General features: G+C 41.9%; 1 long non-coding RNA gene across 1 annotated transcript in view; it reads left to right on the forward strand.

Annotated features, from left to right (window-relative positions):
- Positions 1–18145, forward strand: part of LOC110367453 — a 40442-nt gene extending 22297 nt beyond the window's left edge. Inside the window, exons 4-5 of the long non-coding RNA XR_004928182.1 lie at positions 657–743; positions 16981–18145. This is a non-coding gene — a long non-coding RNA (uncharacterized LOC110367453). The remainder of the gene's footprint in view (positions 1–656; positions 744–16980) is intronic.
- The last annotated feature ends 5818 nt before the right edge of the window (positions 18146–23963 follow it).

The following is a 23963-nucleotide window of genomic DNA, read 5'->3' on the forward strand; positions in this document are numbered from 1 at the left end:
AGTGTGAGAAGTGCCTGCTTTAGATTTAAAGAGAAAGCTACAAAACGAACTGCCCTAAGACAAACCTGAGAACAGGGGTAAAAAAGAGGCAGTGAAGCAACAGTAATGAGGTATTCAGACCAAAGCATAGAAGTTTCCATTTATAGAGGCCATAACCGAATGATTTAAATGTGAAAATTATGCATTAAAAAGCATGATATGTGCCCTATAATTTGAGTTCAAGCTATGTGTTGTGCTACACGACAACTGTCAGTGAATGCATACCTGAGATGAACAGATATAAAAATGACTGCATCTAGATGGTAACAGCACAGTACAACAGGACAGAGCTCACACCATGGTCTAGTCTTTGTGGCTGTTGATTCTATTCAAGTTTCGAGAAGTTTAGCTTAGTTCTTTCTTTGTGGTGAACCATCAGAAATAAAATAGACTGAGGAAGTTTGTGGTTGGGGTTTTTGGGTTTCAGATAAATTTCCATTGCTCATATATAGCAAATGGCTGCAAAGGTTGTAAAGGAAAAATCTGTCAAAAAATGTGTGAAAACTTGTGCCTGTTTATCAAGTTTCCTTTATATCCTTTATAGCAAAAACATGAACAATGTTTTTCATTGTGCTAATGTAGAATGTTTTAATGTGTGTTAGTATTTTATTTTGCAGGAAGTGATCCATCTGCAGTGTACTCAGCTGTTAACACAAATGATGTTAATTATGGAGAGATTGTCATCAGGAATAAAAGGAACAGAGGTAAGATTGCTATGATTTTATTTCTCTTCAAAAATTCCTGCTACTGCTTTAAATGCTGCAATAAAATAACTGTTTGTGACACCTGGATCAGGGTAATAAAACTATGTTGTCTAAAAATACTTACAAAGAATTGTGCTTTGAAACCAAAAACATATCAGAAAGAATATTGTTTCAAAACAGGCCAAGTCAGGGAAGAATATGTAAGAGCATCTCTGTCTCTCTGCCTTCCAACCTGTATAAATCTTTCTCTCTCTCCTTATTGTCCAAGATATCATGTAAGTCAATGTATGCTCCTTGTTTTGCCTTGGCTACATCTACCTTCATTTTTTGTTGTATGTCTCTGTATTGGTGTTGTTGTTTAAGTGACAGTTACAGACATGGGGCCTGTTTCAGAAAGGAGGTTAAGTGAAAACTCTGAGTATGTTAACCCTGAAATGAGGGAAACTCAGGGTTTTCTGTTTCAGAAAGGGAGGTAAGTTAAACCTGAGAAAGCAGAGTAAGTCAAGCCCGTTTCTGAAAGAGAGGTAACTTATACTCAGAGTCAGTTACCATGGCAATTTACTCTGTGAACCTAACCTGGTCGGGAGCAGGTTTTCTTCAGAAAACCCAGAGTTTATTTTGGTCTCCTCCCCTTTTTTAAAGAGGAAGTGGTGTTTAAACACCTCATTGATCCTTTGGGGACATATTCATTGTGCACATTTCAGTAACGCAGAGCGCATCAAAGGGAATGAAATGACATGTCCATTTATGGATGATCCTGTTGACGAAGAGGCTGTATTACTTCGTAGGGAGTTACATTTACGTCGGGAAAGGATTTTGAGGCCCAGAGTGGATTTTTTGTCGTATCCCTATCCTATCACAGCAATTTATATGGTGTTGTTCATTTGCTAAAAAAAAAAAAAGAAAACAAACAAAAAGATTTTAAAATAGTTTCAATACTTCCTAGAATTCACCTGTGACCATACACTCACCTCTAGCTTTAGTTTCAGAATCTGCCTTTTAGATCTGGCGGTCCAAGTATACAAGTTCTTTGCTGTTTTTTTCTATCTTTTTAATAAGAAGAAGTCTATATAACTCCCTAACTGGCAACTGAAAATACATTAGATTAGAGTTACATCATGAATGTAGTCTAAAATTCAGAATGAAACTGTGGCATTTACTGTAAATCACTGAACTGTGTCCATCTGTGCACCAGAAGTTGATGGACATTCCTCCTGCTGTTCTTCCACACTCTGGGGGGTAGAGATAAGAATCACCATTTATGGATATAAACATGGATTCTATAGGCTACTCCACATATAAATGTGAATGTGTAGATTGTTTGATGTGTAGACATATAATATTAAAATTACCTCTGTTGGCCTGTCTGTGGCAGCAGAAACGGTTTCTTCATCCCCATCATCCTGTGAAGATGAGCATTTCATAGAGTACACTTTATAATACTATTTATCATAATTGATGGTGTATGGAGTAGGCTACTGACAACTGTATGGGGTACTGTTGGGACAGGAGGCTCCAAGAGGCAGATATTACCATCCGAATCTGTTGGGACCAACAAAAAACCCAACCGAAAGTAATATAAATGGAAATATCACATTTAGTCTATATAAAAAAATAACACTGTAGGTAGACCTCTTACATTTTATGAAGGCACTTAAATCTTCTGGAGTGACTGGCTCTGATGAAGTCCCTCCAGGAATTCCCTCAGCCATTGGGATTCCAGCATTTAGGCTCAGGGCCATCTCTTCTGCTTTTGTCAGGGGTGGTAGTGCAGGTCCTCCCCCTGTTTTACGAGCCTTTGCCTTCTTTCTGTTGGCTGAGTAGAAGTCAAATGAGAATGAACATTTAGACATATGTCAAAAATGCTGCTGCACTGCTAGACACTGAATGCCATTTAGTCATTTAATGTCAAATGTTTGTAAAGCCAGGTAGCTACTCCTATGATGTGCTCAAGGCTTACCTGCTTGAAGTATATTTTTATATTTCATTTTCAGCTGCTGTCATGTTCTTTTGATGCCTGCAGGATTGCATCTATCCATGAAAATTAAATTAGGTTTAATAAAATACTGTTCTTCCAGTTTCACCTCTGATATTATAACAGTTGGGTAAGTTACTCTAAAATAGTTCTTAATTACTAACTACAAATTTTATCTTCAACAAGTCTAATTAGATTAATGTAATAATTACTGTCTCTAGAAAGTATTGGTCTACTTACTAATTTGTTTTACTTACTTATTAATTACTTTCTAAATCCCAAATCAACCTCAACCACTTGAACAATACAAGGAGAGACAAGAAACTGCACTTCGAATGCTTTCAAATAAACAATATTCAATTGCATGAATTAATCTTAAATTGACCAAAGTGTGTAACTAGAGGGAGAAAGTTAAATTAAAAATATACCTTTTAAAATTTGATATTAAATCCACTATTGTTTTATAGTCTTTAATTTAATTACAGTATTTAGATGACTTAGTAACTTAATTCATTACACCCAACACTGTATAAAAGTAATTAAAATGTAAACTTATGCATTGACTCGAGCAGCTATTTTCTCCCAAGCTAACTTTCTCTCCTTCGCCGCTGCAGCCGTATTGCTTTTTTTTAAATACATGTTCAAATTCTGCGTATGCTTGCATAAGCACATCCAGTTCTGCTGGTGAGAAATATGCACACCTTGTTTTGTCTGACGCTGTTGCCACGGTGACTTGTAATATCTGTGCTCCATTGATAATGGCTTTTTATAGTTGTGGTGCTCGCGCTTAACTCAGAGTCAGCCAACTCAGAGTTGATTGAACTAACTAATTTCAGCTGTTCTGAAACCCAAAACTCAAAGTTTCCCATCTCAGGCTAAGTCAACTCAGAGTTCAAGTTTTAACTCAGAGTTGGTTGAACCTCCTTATTGAAACAGGCCCCATGGACATCAGTCCAAAGAGTTCACATATCCTTAGACAACTTTATTGTAATTTTGTATTTACAGAATGCACACAGAATGAAATTTCACTGCATACAGCTTAAAAGAGTATAGTGAGATTCCAGGTGAGAGATAATAGGGGTATACCTCATGTCACTTTTTAATCCGATTTTGATGGATTAAAAGTGGGCGGGGTGATTAAAAAGGGGCGGGGCTTATTTTTTTATTGACATTTTAGGTGATCACATGATCGTCACGTGGCCCTGCTCGTGACCCTCATGTGACACCCTATCATTGACCCCTACCGTGATCTCCATATGACCCCACCACGTGACCCCTCATGTGACACCCCCTTCCCTCCCGTGACCTCCACATTAATCATTAAATTAATTAATTATTCTTTTATTAATTGTATTATTATTATTTTCATTTATATTCATATCATTAATAATATTATTTAGGGCTGGGCAACGATTAAAATATTTAATCGCGATTAATCGCACTGATTAATCGCGATTAATCGCGATTAATCGCATTGTATTTACAAACTCCAAGAATGAATTCAAAAGTAGTGTAAAGAGCACTTTTATTTTAATGTTCTGCTGCCATATGAACAAAAGTGTTGTAACATTTGTAGCACTTATCAGTAACACATATTTAGTGTAAAGCTCAACTTAAACATGTAAAACAAAAAATAGCAATAATAATAAATTAAAGCTTATTGCCACTGACAGGGAATTCTCTTTATGGGGAAAAAATCTACCAAAAACAGGCAATTTCTGAGGTAACAGCAGGGAGCAGCATTACCATTTTATGTTCAATACCAAAGTTTAACTTGGCAGTGGTTCCAACTAACTTGTTTCTGTCATATTCCATGCTGGAAGAACTTTAAACTGAAATGCTTGCTAACTCGATATGCTTGCGTTTATTTGACGTTGACACGCGGTTTTTTGTTGTTGCTTTCTCGCGTTCATATAGTGAATGGCAGGGGGAAAACAGGCAAAAACACATGGATACTTTGAAACGAGAAGCGACTTCACCGACGGCGTCGATGCAGACCCCCCCCCCCCCCCCGCTCCGCTCCGCTCCGCACAAAACTTGTTCCGGCCGCCAACTCACCGCCTCGCCTAAGCTCGCTCGCGGTACCTGCGGGAAACACCGCCTTCCGCATGTCAGCTGTGTTTTTTTCCGGCCAGCACCTTTCTTCCTCTTTGAATCCGAGGTTTGGCTGACAGCGAGGTTATTGGCGCATTATCGCCACCTACTGTTCTGATTCAAACCCCTACACCGCAGCAACAGACCTTTACAAAATAAAAGCATGTGACCAACATGCGTTAACGCGCGTTAAAGAAAATATCGCCGTTAATAGTCTAATGAGTTAACGCGAAATTAACGCGTTAACTTGCCCAGCCCTAATATTATTACTACTATCATTGATATTATTGTAATTATTTAATTCTGTTACGCATACCCAACCTTATTTAGTAGTATTATTGTAATCATTTAAAGTTATTTATAATTATTTAACTCCGGTATACATACCCAATCTTTTTATTAGTATTATTATGATTATTTTGAATTATTTAATTCCGTTACGCGCACCCAATCTTTAAGGTGGGAGGAAATCAGTCTTTGTTTCAGCCGTAAAAGCAGTCAGACTCTGAATACTTAAAGTTTCAAAATAAAGATTAAAAATAAAACTATATAAATCGTTTAGACGCATAAGCTTCCCCATCCGGAATCTGTAAATAAAAAGCTCAGGGTTCTCGCTCAGCCCAGAATCCTGCGATGCAACCCCTCAGCTCTCCCTGTAAACAGCAAGCGTTTAACCTCAGTTACTGACCGCTTACCAGTTGCAGCTTACAACATAATAAGCCCATACACTCTACAGGTCCCTGTCAGTTTGAGGGTCATAAGTTCACTCGGTCAGTAAGCAGTTAAAATATTACTCAACCTGTTCGAAGCGCCGCGCGGGAGGAGACACAAGGGGGGGAGATCTCGCTTTCTCTCAATCATCTGACCCCTCAACACAAAAACTGTGTCTTTCTCTACAACCCTCGCACCGTCATGCTTAGTATTTATAAATAGCGGACACCCTGTCACAAAAAAATCGACAGGATGTTGTATTTCACGCCTTTACGTATCCTAAAAATCCCCATCACGCGGACAAACACAATGCCTGTATTATCAATAATGTATATATAAGGCCCCCTTCCCCTCCCACCTAATCGAAGGCATATGCGGTGACTCCTCCGAAAAATGTCAAAAGACATTTATGTGTGAAATGTTTGTCTCCCCTTTATTATAACTTTTTTGTTACCATCAAGGCTCAGTATAAAATTAAGCGTTGTAAAAATCAAAAATGATTGAACTTTTTGGTGCTTACTGCTGTTTCTTGTTCTTCATTCAATTTTGCACAAATATCCTATTTCTCATCCGTACCCCTCCCCTATTTCCGGTCCCCTCCCCACTTCCGGAATCCATACCCCTCCCCCATTGCCGGTCCCCTCCCCGGGGACCGGGGGGCACAGATTCAACAAATAGGATCTTCTCACCAACACGGCAATCAAAGGCGGGGCTTACCGGTCGATGGTTTCTTCCGCGCAACTCCAAGACAGGCTCAAGATAAAACAACTCCGGTTATTTTTCTGCTTGACGCATGGCGTGACAAGATGATAGCAGACCGGATGTCAACGCTGTTTCGCGACTGTCGCAACTGGAGAGACGTTTTGGGGATCAAGAAAGTGCTAGCTTTTTGAGCCTGCCCCCTTCACAAAGGCCGATACCGCCCCCTTCAACGTTAACCACACCCCTTCTCAGTATATATTCTGATCGGGACTCTATGCAACTCCACTGACCAGACTTTTAGCATCTGAAACCATGAGCAACTACGTGGTTGAAAGAACTAGTCCAACATCACCGCAGCATGGCTCTCCGGACAGCAACAAATTCTTTCCGGGACCGTACCACCCACCTTCACCCTCGCCAACCCCTGAATCATCTCACGAAAGCGACAGCGAGAGTCTCCTCACATCGCTGCAGGCGCGTATCGACGACTGGGCCAATGCCCCCGGAGGCGTGCAGGTACGGCCCGAGTACTTTGTTTTACGGGATGAGAATTCCGCGCTTCCAACCACACTTCCAGCCAGGCTTCCCGCCATGCCATCTCTGTCAGAGACCCAGGAGGAAGATTCACAAGCGCTGAATCTTCCACCCTCCCCGGACCCTTCTCAGTCTGAGTACTCACAGCTCCAGGACTCACAACTTCCCTCGGGCCAAGGAGATCCAGCCTCCCCAGACCCTTCTCAACCCGAGGATACGCAGCTTCCATCTAGCCAAGGAGAGACTGACACCGGGGCGGATGAATACAATGGATGGAAGCGCTTCGGGTTCATCAAAGCGGTGAAAACCGTGGTGTTTCATCTTTTGAACGCTGCCATCGGAAAATACATGCGCGGTAAATGTTATGGGTGTAACAATAACCGTCCTAGTCAGAGAGACCATGAATGTTCGGAGCTGCTTCAGAATGGGTTATTTGAACGCAATTACAAGGGTGTAATGCGACTACTTTATAACGCACGTTTCTTCGATGCCGTTCAACGGTTTCTAACCGCTCACAACATCCACCAAGACAACGACACAGTCAATGCTGTCGTGCAGGCCTATCTGTACGAATTGACGATGGCCAAGGAGTTATTTCATACAATCCTTGACGGGTATGATGAGATGGTTGAAGAAAACTATGAATTAAAAGATCAACTTGAAGCCATCACGCGGTACTGGCAGGGATCTTGAAACCAAAGCATGCATGTTTTCTCATATCTTTCTGTAATGTATATTAGAGTAGTGTTTTTTACAATTAGCTTGTGATATATTAAATGACTATTTAGAATGAGTTTGTGATATATTAAAGTAGTGTTTTTTACAATGAGTTTGTGATATATTAAAGTAGTATTTTCTACAATTAGCTTGTGATATATGAAATGATTGTTGTTTACAATGAGTTTGTGATATAATAAATGCATATTAATAATAAAAAATATATAAAACCCAACTACATTCTTTCTACACTTTTCTTTCAACTAGAAAAAAAAAATCTGTTACAGCCATGGCATGGGAAGTAAAATGGCACCACTCGTCATTCTTGTTTCTAACAGTGTTTTGAAACTCCAAATGGCTAGGAGCACCATGTATTTGTTATATGTTAAGCAGCAAACTTGCAGGCTGTACCCTGTCTTTCTGAGTTACCACCCTTAGATTTTTCGCCCCACCGGTCAAAATGGTCAAGTGGAAATTACTCACGGGCTGGTGAACAAGAAAACTGAGTTGTAAGTAATCTGCGTCCATCTACCTCTAGTTTTGAGTTTCGAGCTAAATTTGTACCATTCTTGAATTGAAGTTGAAGAGAAATTATTTTTTAAATGGCCCCTGGAAATAGTTTAGGCACTCCTACCTTGGCCCGTTGCCTACTAGGTAATCCCGTGGAGGCGTTGTGTACAACTAAGATAACATCCGCAGGTATTATTATTATCACAACACATGGCAAGGCAATGCAAGGCAAATTTATTTATATAGCACAATTCAGTACAAAGACAATGCAAAGTGCTTTACATGATTAAAATATAGCAAAAATAAAACAGAATAAAAGCAAGTAGGAATAAAATGTAGATAGAAAATAGAACAAAAAAAGTGGTGATTCAGTTAACTAGAACAGTTGAAGGCAATCCTAAACAAATGTGTTTTTAATGTTGATTTCAAAAGTCTTCCTGTTGCAAAACATTAGTTAATTAAAATTTAATATAGGCTTATTTTCCTTTCATTACTTGATGTCTGAAAACACTACATATCTTTTTTCTAATACCGACTACTTTTTATGCAAATTATGATAATTTTGTTAGTAGTTTATAAGATAAAACCAATCAAGCAAATACTTCTAAGTAGTGTATAAACATGTTGAAGAACTTTTGCAATGGTATATTTCTTTTCTAAAATAAAACTTGGTAGAAACTGTCATGGTTTAGTTTTTGTCCGGCTTTTTTCCTGTTTTTTTTTTTTCAGTTCCTCCTCTCACTCAGCTCACCCTCCAGGTTCGTGCGGGTATATTTCTGATTCATTTTTAGTTGAAAACGGCACCCTTCAGGGGAGTTAGTCCAGTACTATTTTCAATTATGATAAACCTGACATAGGAAAATCCCTTTTTGCAGATGACGGGGCAATTTGGAAAAGAGGAAGGAATATGTTGTAAAGAAAGTTCAGGATGCTATTGATTGTAGTGGAAGATTGGTCTTTGAAACGGGGATTTAAGTTATCTGTTGAGAAACCTCAATGTTTTTCACGAGAAAGAAAGTCAAATTTGTCTGAAATTGTATAAACAAAGATTAGAAAGCGTAAAAGGTTTTAAATTCTTGGGGTTTGATAGTTTGCTTACGTGGAAACTATTCAATACTAAGAAAGTATTGAATATTATGAGGTGTTTAACAGGAGGTGTATGGGGAGATGATTGTATGGCGTTGAAAAATGTATATATTGCATTAGTTAGATCAGTTCTAGATTACGGCTGTATTGTTTTTGATTCGGTTCATCATTAAAAAGGTTGGACATAAGGGTTAGGGTTAGTAAAATCGAGGTTGGAGAAATGCCATTAAGTCTTAGAAGGAAACACTTGAGGGTAAATTATTGGGCTCATTTACAAAGTCAAAAAGAAACACGTCTAACAAAAAGTATACTAATTGAAAGTTGGGAAAGTAGTAAAATTAAAAAGGAGTTATTTAGTAAGGGAATTATTCAGATAATTGAGGAGTTAGGAATCAATAATTGAGCCGTTAGTCTAACTACCTTAATGCCGGCTATCTTTGCTATCTTTGATCTTTCTTTGTTAAAAAAAAGATTAGTTCAAGCAATAACGTGTTAAGTATACAAGCTTATGTGAACACTTTGATACATGAGAGATATGGGTATTATGTACATGTATTCACGGATAAGTAAAAAAAAAACAGACAATGGAAACACAAGCTGTGCTTTTGACATTCCTAAATTAAAAGTTAAGGTGTTTAAAACTGATTATTTGTCGGTTTATGCAGCATATTATTGGGAAGCATCCAACGAGAAACTGTGGAACATGTGCTGTTTGAGTGTATTAAATACTCAAATCAAAGAATGGATCTAAGGACTGGAACAAGAAGGAATCAAACGACTGAACATTACAAATATCTTCTCATATAAATACGGAAAGATGGTGCTTAAGATCATGTCATCTTATCTACAACAAACTGGACTAAAACTAACGATTTAAGGAACAATTACTGTAACAAGTGTTTTGCAGTAACTACGTGCAATAATGTGCTGTGTTTATTATTATTATTATTATTACTATTATTATTATTATTATTATTATTATTATTATTATTATGGTGTTATATTATTATGTTATAAAGGTCACTCATTCCTGCTGCTACCTGATCATAGCTTTATAAGTGTAACTATTAGAGTAACGACTGCAACCACGCACCATAGCTGCAACAATAACTGTAATAACTTATGTGCAATAAGCTATTTAAACAAGGTGCTACAATCGGTGCATTAAGCCTGTGCAATAATCCTGTATAAACTGTATAAACTGTGCAATAAGCCTGTGCAATAGTCCTGTATAAACTGTATAATAACATATGTGCAATAACATATTTATACATAGGAGTGTACAGAATTGTATATTGTATATAGCTGTATAACTGTATCTAACTGATTCTACTTACCTACTTTGACACCTTCTTCTGACTTTTGACTATTGAGCCGATGGGACAAGTGAATTTCTCCACTGTGAGATCAATAAAGCTCATCTCTGAAAAAGCAACTAAAGATCAAGTAGGCGGTGATAATGCATTATTTGATTGCAAGACACCGGTAAAAAAAGAAGAAGAAGCTCACCCTCCACTCCCTCAGCAATCTGTCACACCTGTTGGGCACTAATTAGTCAGAAGTAAAAGTATAGGTACCTCTCCAAAATATGACTTTGGTAAAAGTCCAAGTCACTGACTGAAATGTTACTTGAGTTAAAGTATCTGAAATGTCTTACGTATGAAAATTACTGTAAAAATAGATGTATTTAATGTAATAAAAAGTAAGAAGTAAAACAAAGCAAATGCAGTTTGAATGACATTTTAGTAAACTTTAAAAGTCAAATTCACTTGAAATAATATAAACAGCCAAGTGCAGGAGAAATTAGACAGATAACACAACCTTTTTGTAAGCTTTCAGTTTTCCTTCTTCAAGTAAGGTCAGTGCTATGCACTTTAAAATTGTACACAACCAAGTGCAGGTAAAATTTAGACCAGGGGGTGTATACTAAGAACACGGTTAATTGATAAACCAGGTCCAGCCAACCTACAGGAAGTGGTAAACCTGCTAATAGATACACCTGCAGGTTATCATTTAGTTAAGAAAACTCTCTGCTATTAGATGCTTTACCTATACCACAAGGTTAATTTAACCTGCCCTACCACTGAACCAGCTTCTTATCCAGTCGGTGGTCATGAACAAGGCCAGGCAAGTCCCAACTTTGTGGCAGTCAATCAGTAGGTGGGGTCAAAACACTTGCGAGTCTGTCTGTGATTCCGAACGGGAATCACTGGCGAGTCTCTCTTTTTGTAACGAGTAACTAAACCAAACATTGAACATGTATTGGAGTAAAAGTATGCAATTAAGATCAGAAATATAGTGAGGTAAAAGTTATCAAAAAATGTTATACTCGCGAAAAGTATAAAGTACTCCAAAATATACTTAAGTACAGTAACGAAGTAGAAATACAACACTGCTGGTTTGTTCCCTGCTTCAGCCGCTGGATTTTCCTGCCTTCATCCGTACCTCAAGTTTTGCTCGCTGCTTCATTGCCTGGATCTCCTGCTGCCCTTGTACTACAGCAACCTTGCATCTCATCTACATGTCTCGTCTCATTCTGATTTCCTCATCCACCAATCATCTCTCTTTCAATAAACTATAGTTCAGAAAATGTTCATCCAAAGATGAGTTTATAACAGAAACAAGTTTGGTTTTAGTACGGTGAAAATATTTTAAATAAATGTTGTCAATGCCTATAAGATAATGAGCAAGGTGGGACAAGAGAAGGTAAAAAAAACATCCCTGCCATTTTTAACACCAGACGTAATTCATATACTAGTCATCCGTCTTTGTTTTTGTCTTTTTTTTTTTTTTTTTTTTTTTTTTTTTTTGAGCGTTAGTTACGACCCGTGCTGCTTCTGACATGATGCATCCCGTGAATGCATTGCACTGGATTTTTATACAAGGTTGCGTTTACCAAGAGAGTGTTGAGTTTTAGTGTACGGTATATCACAGGTGGAGCGCGTGTAGACCGGTCATTGAAGTTCTGAGCGGTTGTAGCTCGCCGCAAAGAAGGAAGTTGTGACATGTTTCAGGGAGTCACCGTGCATGCATTTAGTTAGGTGGGAAGAGGGCCTTATATATACATTATTGATAATACAGGCATTGTGTTTGTCCTTGTGATGGGGATTTTTAGGATACGTAAAGGCGTGAAATACAACATCCTGTCGATTTTTTTTTTGTGACAGGGTGTCCGCTATTTATAAATACTAAGCATGATAGCGCGAGGGTTGTAGAGAAAGACACAGTTTTTGTGTTGAGGGGTCAGATGATTGAGAGAAAGCGAGATCCTCCCCCTTGTGTCTCCTCCCGCGCGGCGCTTGGAACAGGTTGAGTATTATTTTAACTGCTTACTGACCGAGTGAACTTATGACCCTCAAACTGACAGTGACCTGTAGAGTGTATGGACTTATTATGTTGTAAGCTGCAACTGGTAAGCGGTCAGTAACTGAGGTTAAACGCTTGCTGTTTACAGGGAGAGCTGAGGGGTTGCATCGCAGGATTCTGGGCTGAGCGAGAACCCTGAGCTTTTTATTTACAGATTCCAGATGGGGAAGCTTATGCGTCTAAACGATTTATATAGTTTTATTTTTAATCTTTATTTTGAAACTTTAAGTATTCAGAGTCTGACTGCTTTTACGGCTGAAACAAAGACTGATTTCCTCCCACCTTAAAGATTGGGTGCGCGTAACGGAATTAAATAATTCAAAATAATCATAATAATACTAATAAAAAGATTGGGTATGTATACCGGAGTTAAATAATTATAAATAACTTTAAATGATTACAATAATACTACTAAATAAGGTTGGGTATGCGTAACAGAATTAAATAATTACAATAATATCAATGATAGTTGTAATAATATTATTAATGATATGAATATAAATGAAAATAATAATAATACAATTAATAAAGGAATAATTAATTTAATAATGATTAATGTGGGGTGTCACATGAGGGGTGACGTGGTGGGGTCATATGGAGGTCACGGTAGGGGTCAATGATAGGGTGTCACATGAGGGTCACGAGCAGGGTCACGTGACGATCATGTGATCACCTAAAAGGTCAATTAAAAAATAAGCCCCGCCCTTTTTTAATCGCCCCGCCCACTTTTAATCCATCAAAATCGGATTAAAAAGTGACAGGAGGTATACCTATATACTCTCTCAGGTGGAATAAGGCAACATTGAAGTATAAAGTGCAGGAGTGACCAAAATGTAAACAATGCAGGAGAAAAACAGTGTGCAATTAGTGTACAGGACAATGTTGAAACCGTTTTTTTATGTGCAAAAAGGCATTTATTCAAAAAAAGCATTTACGTTGAATTGCAAATAACTAAAAAGTTTGGCTGCATTGGTAATGCTAGATAGATACAAAAGGATAAAAATAGAATGTCAGAAACAAAATCAAAACAAAAACATTTAAAAAATACAGAGGCTGGGACAGGGAAATTGATAATTAAAGAGAATAGGCAGTCTTAAACAGATGAGTTTTGATCTGTGATTTAAAATGGAAAAGTGAGTCCGTGTTTCTAAGTAGGGGCGGTAGAGAGTTCCAGAGGCGGGGGGCAGAGCGACTGAATGCTCTGCTCCCCATGGTGGTGAGACGGGCGGAAGAGACAGACAGGTGTAAAGCAGATGAGGATCTAAGAGCACGGGAGGGGGTGGGAATGTGCAGGAGGCTTGACAGATATGGGGGGGGGGCAAGGTGGTGAAGGGCCTTTAATGTCACCATGAGAATTTTATATTGAATGCGGAACTGCACGGGGAGCCAGTGGAGCTGTCGGAGGACGGGAGTGGTGTGGTGGATAGAGGGAGTTCTTGTTATGATGCGAGCTATGAATTCTGGACCAGTTGTAGTTTATGGAGTGATTTCTGAGGAAGGCCAAAGAGGAGAGTGTTACAGTAATCCAGTCGGGAGGTGACAAAGCTGTGCACAAGTATGGCAACAGTTCGTGGGGTAAGGGAGGGAAGGAGGTGGTTGATGTTTGTTAAGTGGAAGTAGGCAGACCGGGTAATGTTATTGATATGAGATTGAAAAGATAGGGTGCTATCAAGGATGACACCCAGACTCTTAACCTGGGGGGAGGGGGAGATGGAGGAACTGTCAATAATAAGTGGGAAACTGTCGGTTTTGGAAAGAGTTGATTTGGTGCCAATGAGGAGAACCTCAGTTTAACTACTGTTTAATTGAAGGAAGTTGTTGGTGAACCAGGCTTTTATTTCACAGATGCAATTTGTGAGGGAGGTGGGCGGAAGAGAGGACGATGGTTGCATGGAGAGGTAGAGCTGGGTGTCATCAGCATAGCAATGGAAGTGGATATTAAATTTGCGGAAGATATTGCCAAGGGGAAGGAGATAGATGATGAAGAGGAGGGGCCCGAGTACAGAGCCCTGGGGCACGCCTGAGGTGACGGGGGAGGGGGTGGATTTGATGGTCTTCAGTTGAATGAACTGAGTGCGGCCAGAGAAGTAGGAAATAAACCAGTCCAACGGAGTGTTAGTGATGCCAATGGAAGAAAGCCTACTGAGGAGGGTAGTGTGACAGATGGTGTCAAAGGCTGCACTCAGGTCGAGGAGGATGAGGATGGTGAGTAGTCCAGAACCAGATGCCATGAGGAGGTCATTGGTGATTTTGATGAGTGCTGTTTCAGTGCTATGGAGTGGCCGGAAACCAGACCGAAATTCTTCATACAGGCCGTTGGCAGATAGGTGAGAATGGAGCTGGGAGGCAACTGTTTTTTCAAGAATTTTTGAAAAAAGGGTAAATTGGAGATAGGAAGGCCGTGTTGAACGGCGAGCTAAAGTCCAGGAACAGCATCCGCACATGGGTGTTCTTCTCCTCCAGGGGTGCCAGGCTCAGGTGAAGAGCGGAGGAGATGGCGTCCTCAGTGGAGCGGTTCCTCCGGTAGGCAAACTGGAACGCGTCGAGTGTTGGGAGGAGACTGGAGACGATGTGTTGCTTTACCAGCATTTCAAACCACTTCATCATGATGGGAGTCAGGACAACAGGCCGGGTGATGATGGTCTTGGTGGTGCTGACGTCCTCAATGCATTTGGTGATGCAGGCTGACACAGTCATGCCATACTCATCAATGTCAATCTTGTCCTCATAAATTGCTGCAGCTTTGAACATGTCCCAGTCAGAGCACTCAAAACAGTCCTGGAGCGCCTCCATTGCTCCCTCAGTCCACACCCTCACCTTCCTCACTGTAGGTTTAGCTCTGATCAGCAGGGGCTTGTATGCAGGAATTAGCATCACAGAAAAAGTTGGTCTGAAGAGCCCAGGTGGGGGCCGGGGGCTGCTCTGAATGCGTCTTTTATGTTTGTGTAAACTAAGTCTAGAATGTTATCTCCCTGTGTAGCAAAATCCACGTGTTGGTAGAAATGAGGGAGAACAGTTTTCATATTGGCCTGGTTAAAATCCCCAGCAATGATGAAAACACCCTCAGTGTGTGCAGATTGCAGCTCAGAGATAGTCTGATTCTCCCTGTTTATGTGTGTGTACTCTCCAGGTGTTCCAGCTTCCTCTCAAACTCAAACTGGTGTCCCTGTTTTATGGTTTGTTACCTGGGTAATTAACTATTAGCGGCTGGAGGCTAAACCACACTTCATCCCTCTCATCACAGGCTTGTTTTTCTCCCCCCTTTGCTGCCCCAGCATCGATCATAAACATTATTTATCATGTCATTCTCCCATTTCTCCTTAAACACACTAAGTTGACGCAAAGATTTGTTTATTTCACATAGATTTCTGGTGCTGACTGATGATTATTGCTACTAAACAGTGTGAATCATCTGTTTAATGGTGTAGAACATGCTGGTCCAACTTTATCATGTTTAATGGCTCACATATTAAATGTTAAAATGTTTTGCATTTCACCTTTGAATATTAGATGTGTGGTTCTAGTTAGTTAAGCAGTTAAGCAGTCAAATAGTTCTTATTCTTTCACAGATTTAAACCAAAAGGCCGTGATATAAATATCAGGTAAAATGCCAAATTCTCTCGATAAACCAGATGGCTGGCTCAGAAATGGGCACAGAGCTCAACTTCAAGTCAGATACTTGAAAGGTGGAGGGAGATACTATAAAGGCCTGGTATTATTAAAGATGAGAACAGATCTTAAATGACACACACCAAAAAAAGAAAGTTGCACCAAAGCTTGTATTAAAAAAACATGCTACTGTTTGTGTGTCTTTGATATTACTGAGAGCAGACATCCACAACATGGTGAGAAAAGACATAAAATCATGATCAATAGGAGATAAAGAAAAAAATAAGATAGTAGAGGTTGGTTAAAAAAGAGTCATGTAATTAGAGAATACAATTTAAACAGGATTTTAAAATATTGCATGTGATTTGAAAAGAGTCAATTGTGGAAATAATGGGATGGAGAGAGCTGCAGAGAAGGAAGTAGGCTGGTGAGGTGATAGGATGAGGAGGACAATGTGAAAACTTTGGTTGAATACAAATCTGAATAAGTTCTCAGGGAAGAAGGAGCAAAGGTCTTGATAGCTACAATTGCCTCATGCATGCTCAGTATGAGGGATTGCTGCAAAGCCATCAACAATGCAGACGACTGTCCACTGTGGCTCTACGCTCTTTCAGGAGGAGTGAATGCTGCTTGGAGAGACTTGATGCAACCTGCTGGGTTTCCTTAGAGAGGAAACTTTCTGCTGATGGAATCTGACTTTGGAAAGAGCCTTGATATGACATGTGGTGAATTTGTGCTTGAAAAAATTTTAAATTAATTGAATTGAAAGTTAGAAGGATTTTTAAAACTCATGATGTTTGACTGCAGCTGCTGCAAACAGGAATGACTCTAGAGATGATAGTACAGGGTCTAAAGATATTTCATACAGCTTTGATGATGCAGAATAAACTGTTTTCTATTGTGTGTTAATTTTGTTGAAATCCCTTTTTTTAGAACCCCTACCAGAACCAGAAGTTGTCTATTCTTCACTGAGGTAATCCAGATGACATCCACCAGCCGGCTCTCAGCGCATACTCCCATACACAAACATCAGTTTACATCTAAAGGTTTTTATTTTGTAAATATTTGAATAAGTCTCATAAAAAATTCTTGATTTTGCAGTTAGGGTCAAAAACCAAAAAATGTTACATGACTGTATTTTCATAGAACAAAGTAACTTCTTTGTTAATATCTGTTAGATAATCAATTGTTTTATTTTTAATATGGACTTAATGTTTCATACAGCAGCTTATAAATTTTTACCGAGTTTGTTTCTTTTAAAACCTATGTGGGTTTGAATGTAGAGAAACAGAAAATGTGGCTTGTTCTGTATTCTGGTGAATCAGTAAAAACCCTTTGTTCACAACGGCCTTAGAGACTGTAGAATAAACTGTTAGAACACCACTGAGTGATTAAGTTAATCCAGCTGTTACTTTATTTATGATTTCATTTCTGTTTTTATTTATGCTTCCATTTACTAAGAAATAAGGACGTATTCTGGCTAGATTGTTAAACTTGTTTCTCAGTGTAGCTGGAAATAAAAGTTACACTGAAATAGAAGAACATCGGAAAGAATCTTTTTTTTCTTGTCCGAGTGAAGAGGTTTTCACACAAACTGTGTAAAACACATGGAGATGAAGTTATTTATATCACACGTGTGATTTCCTGTTTGTGTTGTTGCGCTGTGGACGGATAATTTAAGCTTCAGTTACAGGAAGCAGTTTGTTCTTGGAAAGATACTGCATAAAAAGGTTCTAGTCTAAAATGTTAAACATACATTGTTACTTTTATAAATTTTTTTGAGGATTGCAGGTTTTATTTGTGTGTTTTTTTCAATTTCAGTTCAGTTATAGAAAAATTGAAAGTAGCATTGATATATTCCCTTTCTATAAACCGATTAAAGTATTCTCTCTGCCTGGTGCAGCTGCTGGATTAATATTATGTTTGAGCTCTTTATATTTAATTCGGCTGCAACCGGGAAACACCAGAAACAGCTAAACAATACAACTCCCTTGTCAACGTTCCCTTAAAGACTTCCAATCAGACTCATCCCAAACCAGGGTAAAGATTCCCAAGCCTTCATATGATAAACTGTGGTGTGACACTGGTATAAAGCATTGACTCTGTGTCTAGTTAGAACAGATGCAGTGAAGTTTTAGGATGTATGTCTTGTTATGTAATGTGTTCTCAATTCTAACAAGAATTAAGATATTTATTGAATAAAAACCATCCATGTCCTTATCGTTAAATAAAGATAACTTTTTTTCCCATGAGCAGCACGTAATCTGTTTTTCTGTGCAGAATCCATAGAGACTGTATGGTGTCCCTCTTCTGTGATACAGAATTTTATACAGGGCTTTACACAATCCACTGGCCCTTTTTCCACTACTCCCATGTCAGTGCATCCCGCCACATCTCTGCTTGGTTATTAGGTTTTTAAATTAGAGCTGGGTCCATAGTATGAGCCCCTATTTTTTAGTAGCTTCTTGGCTGGGGTTCATGTTAGAAGACTCTCAGTCAACGATTGGGTAGGAGGCGCTGTTGCTAGTTACATTACTGGAGTGACTCCCTTACAACTATCAGAGTTGACCTATTTCAAAACACACTTGTGACTGAGCGTATTCTATGCTTTAGTATTGTTCTTTTGCGCATGCAGGTTATTTTGGAGCCACAAATAGTTCACACTGAAGTTAGATATTGGCTGCAAGTAGAGGAAAGGATCTTGCAAAAAAAAAATCTGATTGCAGAAAAATCAGACTTGCAGTGAGAAAGTAGCCCTGGAGGACAGTTTAAACATTTCCACATGGAAGAATGTGACTCTCGCCAAATGGATTTCGTTTCACAGAGCTCCATACATCCATCAGGGATTTCTGGAGTGGCCTTATAAAAAATCCTTGCATATGATTTGATAAACCTCTTGTCCGTCATCTTTACTGACATGCTACTTCAACCACTCACATCAAAACCAACTTTAAAACCAAAACCATGGTTTCCACTACCAAAAGAATTCTGTAGATTGTACAACACTGATGAAATAGCAGCATCAATGTTAGCACTTGCTTCCTCACTGCGATCCGCCATTGTTGTCTCAATCCAGTGGCTTCTATGATACGTCATATCGTCCATTTTATGTGGTATTGAAATCCTTTCACATGGCAGAGATTCCAAATGGATGTATGGAGCCGTGTGGAGCTCTGCAGAACCAAATCCATTTGTCCAGAGGACCTTCTAATTCTTTTTTTATATATTTTGTCTTTTGAATTGGAATATTGAGATAAATAAGGACACTGACATTGTTTGGTATTCACTTGTAGCCTTGACCGGCCATCAGCTTGGGTACATCTTTGAATGATTTTTAATTTAGTTTTGTTCAGTCCAGTTCCCTCTGTCTCTTCTCGTCAACCACCCAAAGCAGAAATGTCTGGACCTCATTGTTAGTTGTGGCGTCAATTTCTGTGCTTCCATTTTCTTTAATGACTTCATGCAGCCCATTTTGGCCCAGCAAACTTGGAAGAAATAGGTTTTATGGATTAAAGTGTCCAACAGAAACCATTTGCTGTGTCAGCGAATGCTGAGGTAGGAATCAAAAGAAAGTGAAACTGGCATTTTACAAAGTTTTGATGAAATAGTTGCTTGTTTTTCATACAGTAGACTGCCAGGAAAGGGGGTTTACAAGAGAGGGAAGACATGTGACAAAGGCTTCTTATGGGTCGTGCTCACTAGCCCTGTGCCATCGGAGCACAGCGCCTGTTCTTGACCTTTAATAAGTTCAACAGTAAGATCACTATTGTGGATAGGAAAGGAGCTTTGGACTGCGGTGCCAATGTCGGACATTTAGCTCCGACATCAATACATGACGGAAACGTACATGGATGATTCTAGATATATCCGGCTCTACAGCTTCAAAAAGGAACTATAAAGTGCACGCTCTCTTCTCTCCTGACATTTTCATTAATTCCCGTAAAATGGGCTGTGCTCATATTTAAAAAGGATTGTGGGATTACTCATAGCTCCTTAGTCCCAGTAAGGGACCTCACAAGGTTCCAATGCTAAATCAGCTTTAAGAGGAAGCATACAGGCTCCTTTACCTACCTCCTTCATTACTGACTGCACTATTCAGACAGCACTTAAGATGGCAAAAGCAAACTTTCAGTTTTTCCAAGGAATCCTAACCCATCTTAGGGGACAGGCCCCGTTTTTTGACAAAATGGTGTAATTTTTGGCCAACTTTGAAAATTCCTGGAGGCCAAACCAAAGCTCACAGGTTCACGGGTCATGGCTCAAAAAATAGCCCCATCCCTTGACAGCCAGATGCATGTGGTCCCCGATTTTTAGGACCCACCGTGACCCCGTGACAGCCCACCAAAGACGGCAAAGTTCACCCGAAAAAAAACACATTGATTTTACATTGGTTAGACCTGGTTAGGGTAAAAAAAAAAAGGTGGAAGCTGTGACAAATTGTTCTCCATCGCAACATGGAGCTCTCATCAGCAGCAGCATGAGCCTGCCCTGGTTCTCCTTACATCCACCTGCTCTGGGTCTCCACATGCAGCATGGATCTCCCAGGCAGGAGCAGCCCGCTCTGGGTCTCCTAACCTCCACATGCAGCATGGATCTCCAGCAAGCAGCATGAGCCTGCCCTGGTTCTCCTAACCTCCACAGCCAGCATGGATCTCCAGCCAGCAGCATGAGCCTGCTCTGGGTCAGCTAACCTCCACACGCAGAATGGATCTCCAGGCAGCAGCAGCAGCCTGCTCTGGGTCTGCTAACCTCCACATGCAGCATGGATCTCCAGGCAGCAGCAGCAGCCTGCTCTGGGTCTGCTAACCTCCACATGCAGCATGGATCTCCAGGCAGCAGCAGCAGCCTGCCCTGGGTCTCCTAACCTCCACAGCCAGCATGGATCTCCAGCCAGCAGCATGAGCCCGCTCTGGGTCTCCTAACCTCCACATGCAGCATGGATCTCCAGGCAGCAGAAAATCCAAAGCCCGCAGCAGCACACCCAAACCCGGCTTGGATGCGCGATCTGATCCCTGGAAGAAGAACCATGGCTCTCTCTCTCCCTCTCCCCGCTGCTGTGAGCTCTCCACTTCAGCACCACCCATCCTGGTTCTCCAGCGGCACAGCCTGGCCCTTCTCCATCCCAACATGGAGCTCTCATCAGCAGCATGAGCCTGCCCTGGGTCTCCTATGCTCCACATGCAGCATGGATGTCCCAGCAGTGTGAGCCTTCTCTGGGTCTGATAACCTCCACATGCATCATGGATCTCCAGGCAGAGGCAGCAGTCTGCTCTGGGTCTTGTCCCAGCAGTGTGAGCCTGCCCTGGGTCTGCTAACCTCCACATGCAGCATGGATCTCCAGGCAGCAGCAGCCCGCTCTGGGTCTGCTAACCTCCACACGCAGCATGGATCTCCAGGCAGCAGCAGCAGCCTGCCCTGGGTCTCCTAACCTCCACAGCCAGCATGGATCTCCAGCCAGCAGCATGAGCCCGCTCTGGGTCTCCTAACCTCCACATGCAGCATGGATCTCCAGGCAGCAGAAAATCCAAAGCCCGCAGCAGCACACCCAAACCCGGCTTGGATGCGCGATCTGATCCCTGGAAGAAGAACCATGGCTCTCTCTCTCCCTCTCCCCGCTGCTGTGAGCTCTCCACTTCAGCACCACCCATCCTGGTTCTCCAGCGGCACAGCCTGGCCCTTCTCCATCCCAACATGGAGCTCTCATCAGCAGCATGAGCCTGCCCTGGGTCTCCTATGCTCCACATACAGCATGGATGTCCCAGCAGTGTGAGCCTTCTCTGGGTCTGATAACCTCCACATGCACCATGGATCTCCAGGCAGAGGCAGCAGTCTGCTCTGGGTCTTTGCCCAGCAGTGTGAGCCTGCTCTGGGTCTGATAACCTCCACATCCAGCATGGATCTCCAGGCAGAGGCAGCAGTCTGCTCTGGGTCTTGTCCCAGCACTGTGAGCCTGCTCTGGGTCTGATAACCTCCACATGCATCATGGATCTCCAGGCAGAGGCAGCAGTCTGCTCTGGGTCTTGTCCCAGCAGTGTGAGCCTGCTCTGGGTCTCCACATCCAGCATGGATGTCCCAGCAGAGTGAGCCTGCTCTGGGTCTCCTATGCTCCACATACAGCATGGATGTCCCAGGCAGCAGCAGCAGCCTGCTCTGGGTCTTTGCCCAGAAGCAGCAGCCTGCTCTGGGTCTCCTATGCTCCACATACAGCATGGATCTCCAGGCAGCAGCCTGCTCTGGGTCTCCTATGCTCCACATACAGCATGGATCTCCAGGCAGCAGCCTGCTCTGGGTCTCCTATGCTCCACATACAGCATGGATGTCCCAGGCAGCAGCAGCAGCCTGCTCTGGGTCTTTGCCCAGAAGCAGCAGCCTGCTCTGGGTCTCCTATGCTCCACATACAGCATGGATGTCCCAGGCAGAAGCAGCAGCCTGCTCTGGGTCTCCTATGCTCCACATACAGCATGGATGTCCCAGGCAGCAGCAGCAGCCTGCTCTGGGTCTTTGCCCAGAAGCAGCAGCCTGCTCTGGGTCTCCTATGCTCCACATACAGCATGGATCTCCAGGCAGCAGCCTGCTCTGGGTCTCCTATGCTCCACATACAGCATGGATCTCCAGGCAGCAGCCTGCTCTGGGTCTCCTATGCTCCACATCCAGCATGGATCTCCAGGCAGCAGCAGCAGCAGCATGTCCTGGTTCTAACCTCCACATCCAGCATGGATCTCCAGGCAGCAGCAGCAGCATGTCCTGGTTCTAACCTCCACATCCAGCATGGATCTCCAGGCAGCAGCAGCAGCATGTCCTGGTTCTAACCTCCACATCCAGCATGGATCTCCAGGCAGCAGCAGCAGCAGCATGTCCTGGTTCTAACCTCCACATCCAGCATGGATCTCCAGGCAGCAGCAGCAGCATGTCCTGGTTCTAACCTCCACATCCAGCATGGATCTCCAGGCAGCAGCAGCAGCAGCATGTCCTGGTTCTAACCTCCACATCCAGCATGGAGGAGGACACCCGCATCAGACCATACACCCATCCCTGCTACCAGCAACCATTTCCGGGTAACGACACACACTCATAAACCCTGGAGCACACACCTCCATAACCTTTACCTCCAGCCGAACCGTGGTACCCACTCTTAAGCACCCTTCCCCAGTTATAAACCAATAAACCAACCGCCAAATTACTCGTGCCCCTGGTAAGGCAGGAACAAAGCCGTGCCCATGGTACAGCAGAGCTCCAGCGGGACAGGGGGGAGTCCAGCTGCTGCAGCCCCAGCCCGAGGTCCTGTCCTCGGACTGCTCTCTGACACCGCTCCCCTCCGTGCACCTGGTTCTCAACACTTAGAACTATTTTATAACCCTACCTCTAACCCTTAAAAAATTCAGAGCTCCAGCAGGACAGGGGGACATCCCGCTTCTGCAGCCCCAGCCCGAGGCCCTCTCCCTGGGCTACACTCTGACACCGCCCCCCCCCCACCCTCCGTGCACCTGGTTCTCAACACTTAGAACTATTTTATAACCCTACCTCTAACCCTTAAAAAATTCAGAGCTCCAGCAGGACAGGGGGACATCCCGCTTCTGCAGCCCCAGCCCGAGGCCCTCTCCCTGGGCTACACTCTGACACCGCCCCCCCCCCCCCCCCCCACCCTCCGTGCACCTGGTTCTCAACACTTAGAACTATTTTATAACCCTACCTCTAACCCTTAAAAAATTCAGAGCTCCAGCAGGACAGGGGGACATCCCGCTTCTGCAGCCCCAGCCCGAGGCCCTCTCCCTGGGCTACACTCTGACACCGCCCCCCCACCCTCCGTGCACCTGTTTCTCAACACTTAGAACTATTTTATAACCCTACCTCTAACCCTTAAAAAATTCAGAGCTCCAGCAGGACAGGGGGACATCCCGGAGCTTGATGCCCACCAA

Source organism: Fundulus heteroclitus, unplaced genomic scaffold (assembly GCF_011125445.2).
Source record: "Fundulus heteroclitus isolate FHET01 unplaced genomic scaffold, MU-UCD_Fhet_4.1 scaffold_103, whole genome shotgun sequence".
Taxonomy (NCBI): domain Eukaryota; kingdom Metazoa; phylum Chordata; class Actinopteri; order Cyprinodontiformes; family Fundulidae; genus Fundulus; species Fundulus heteroclitus.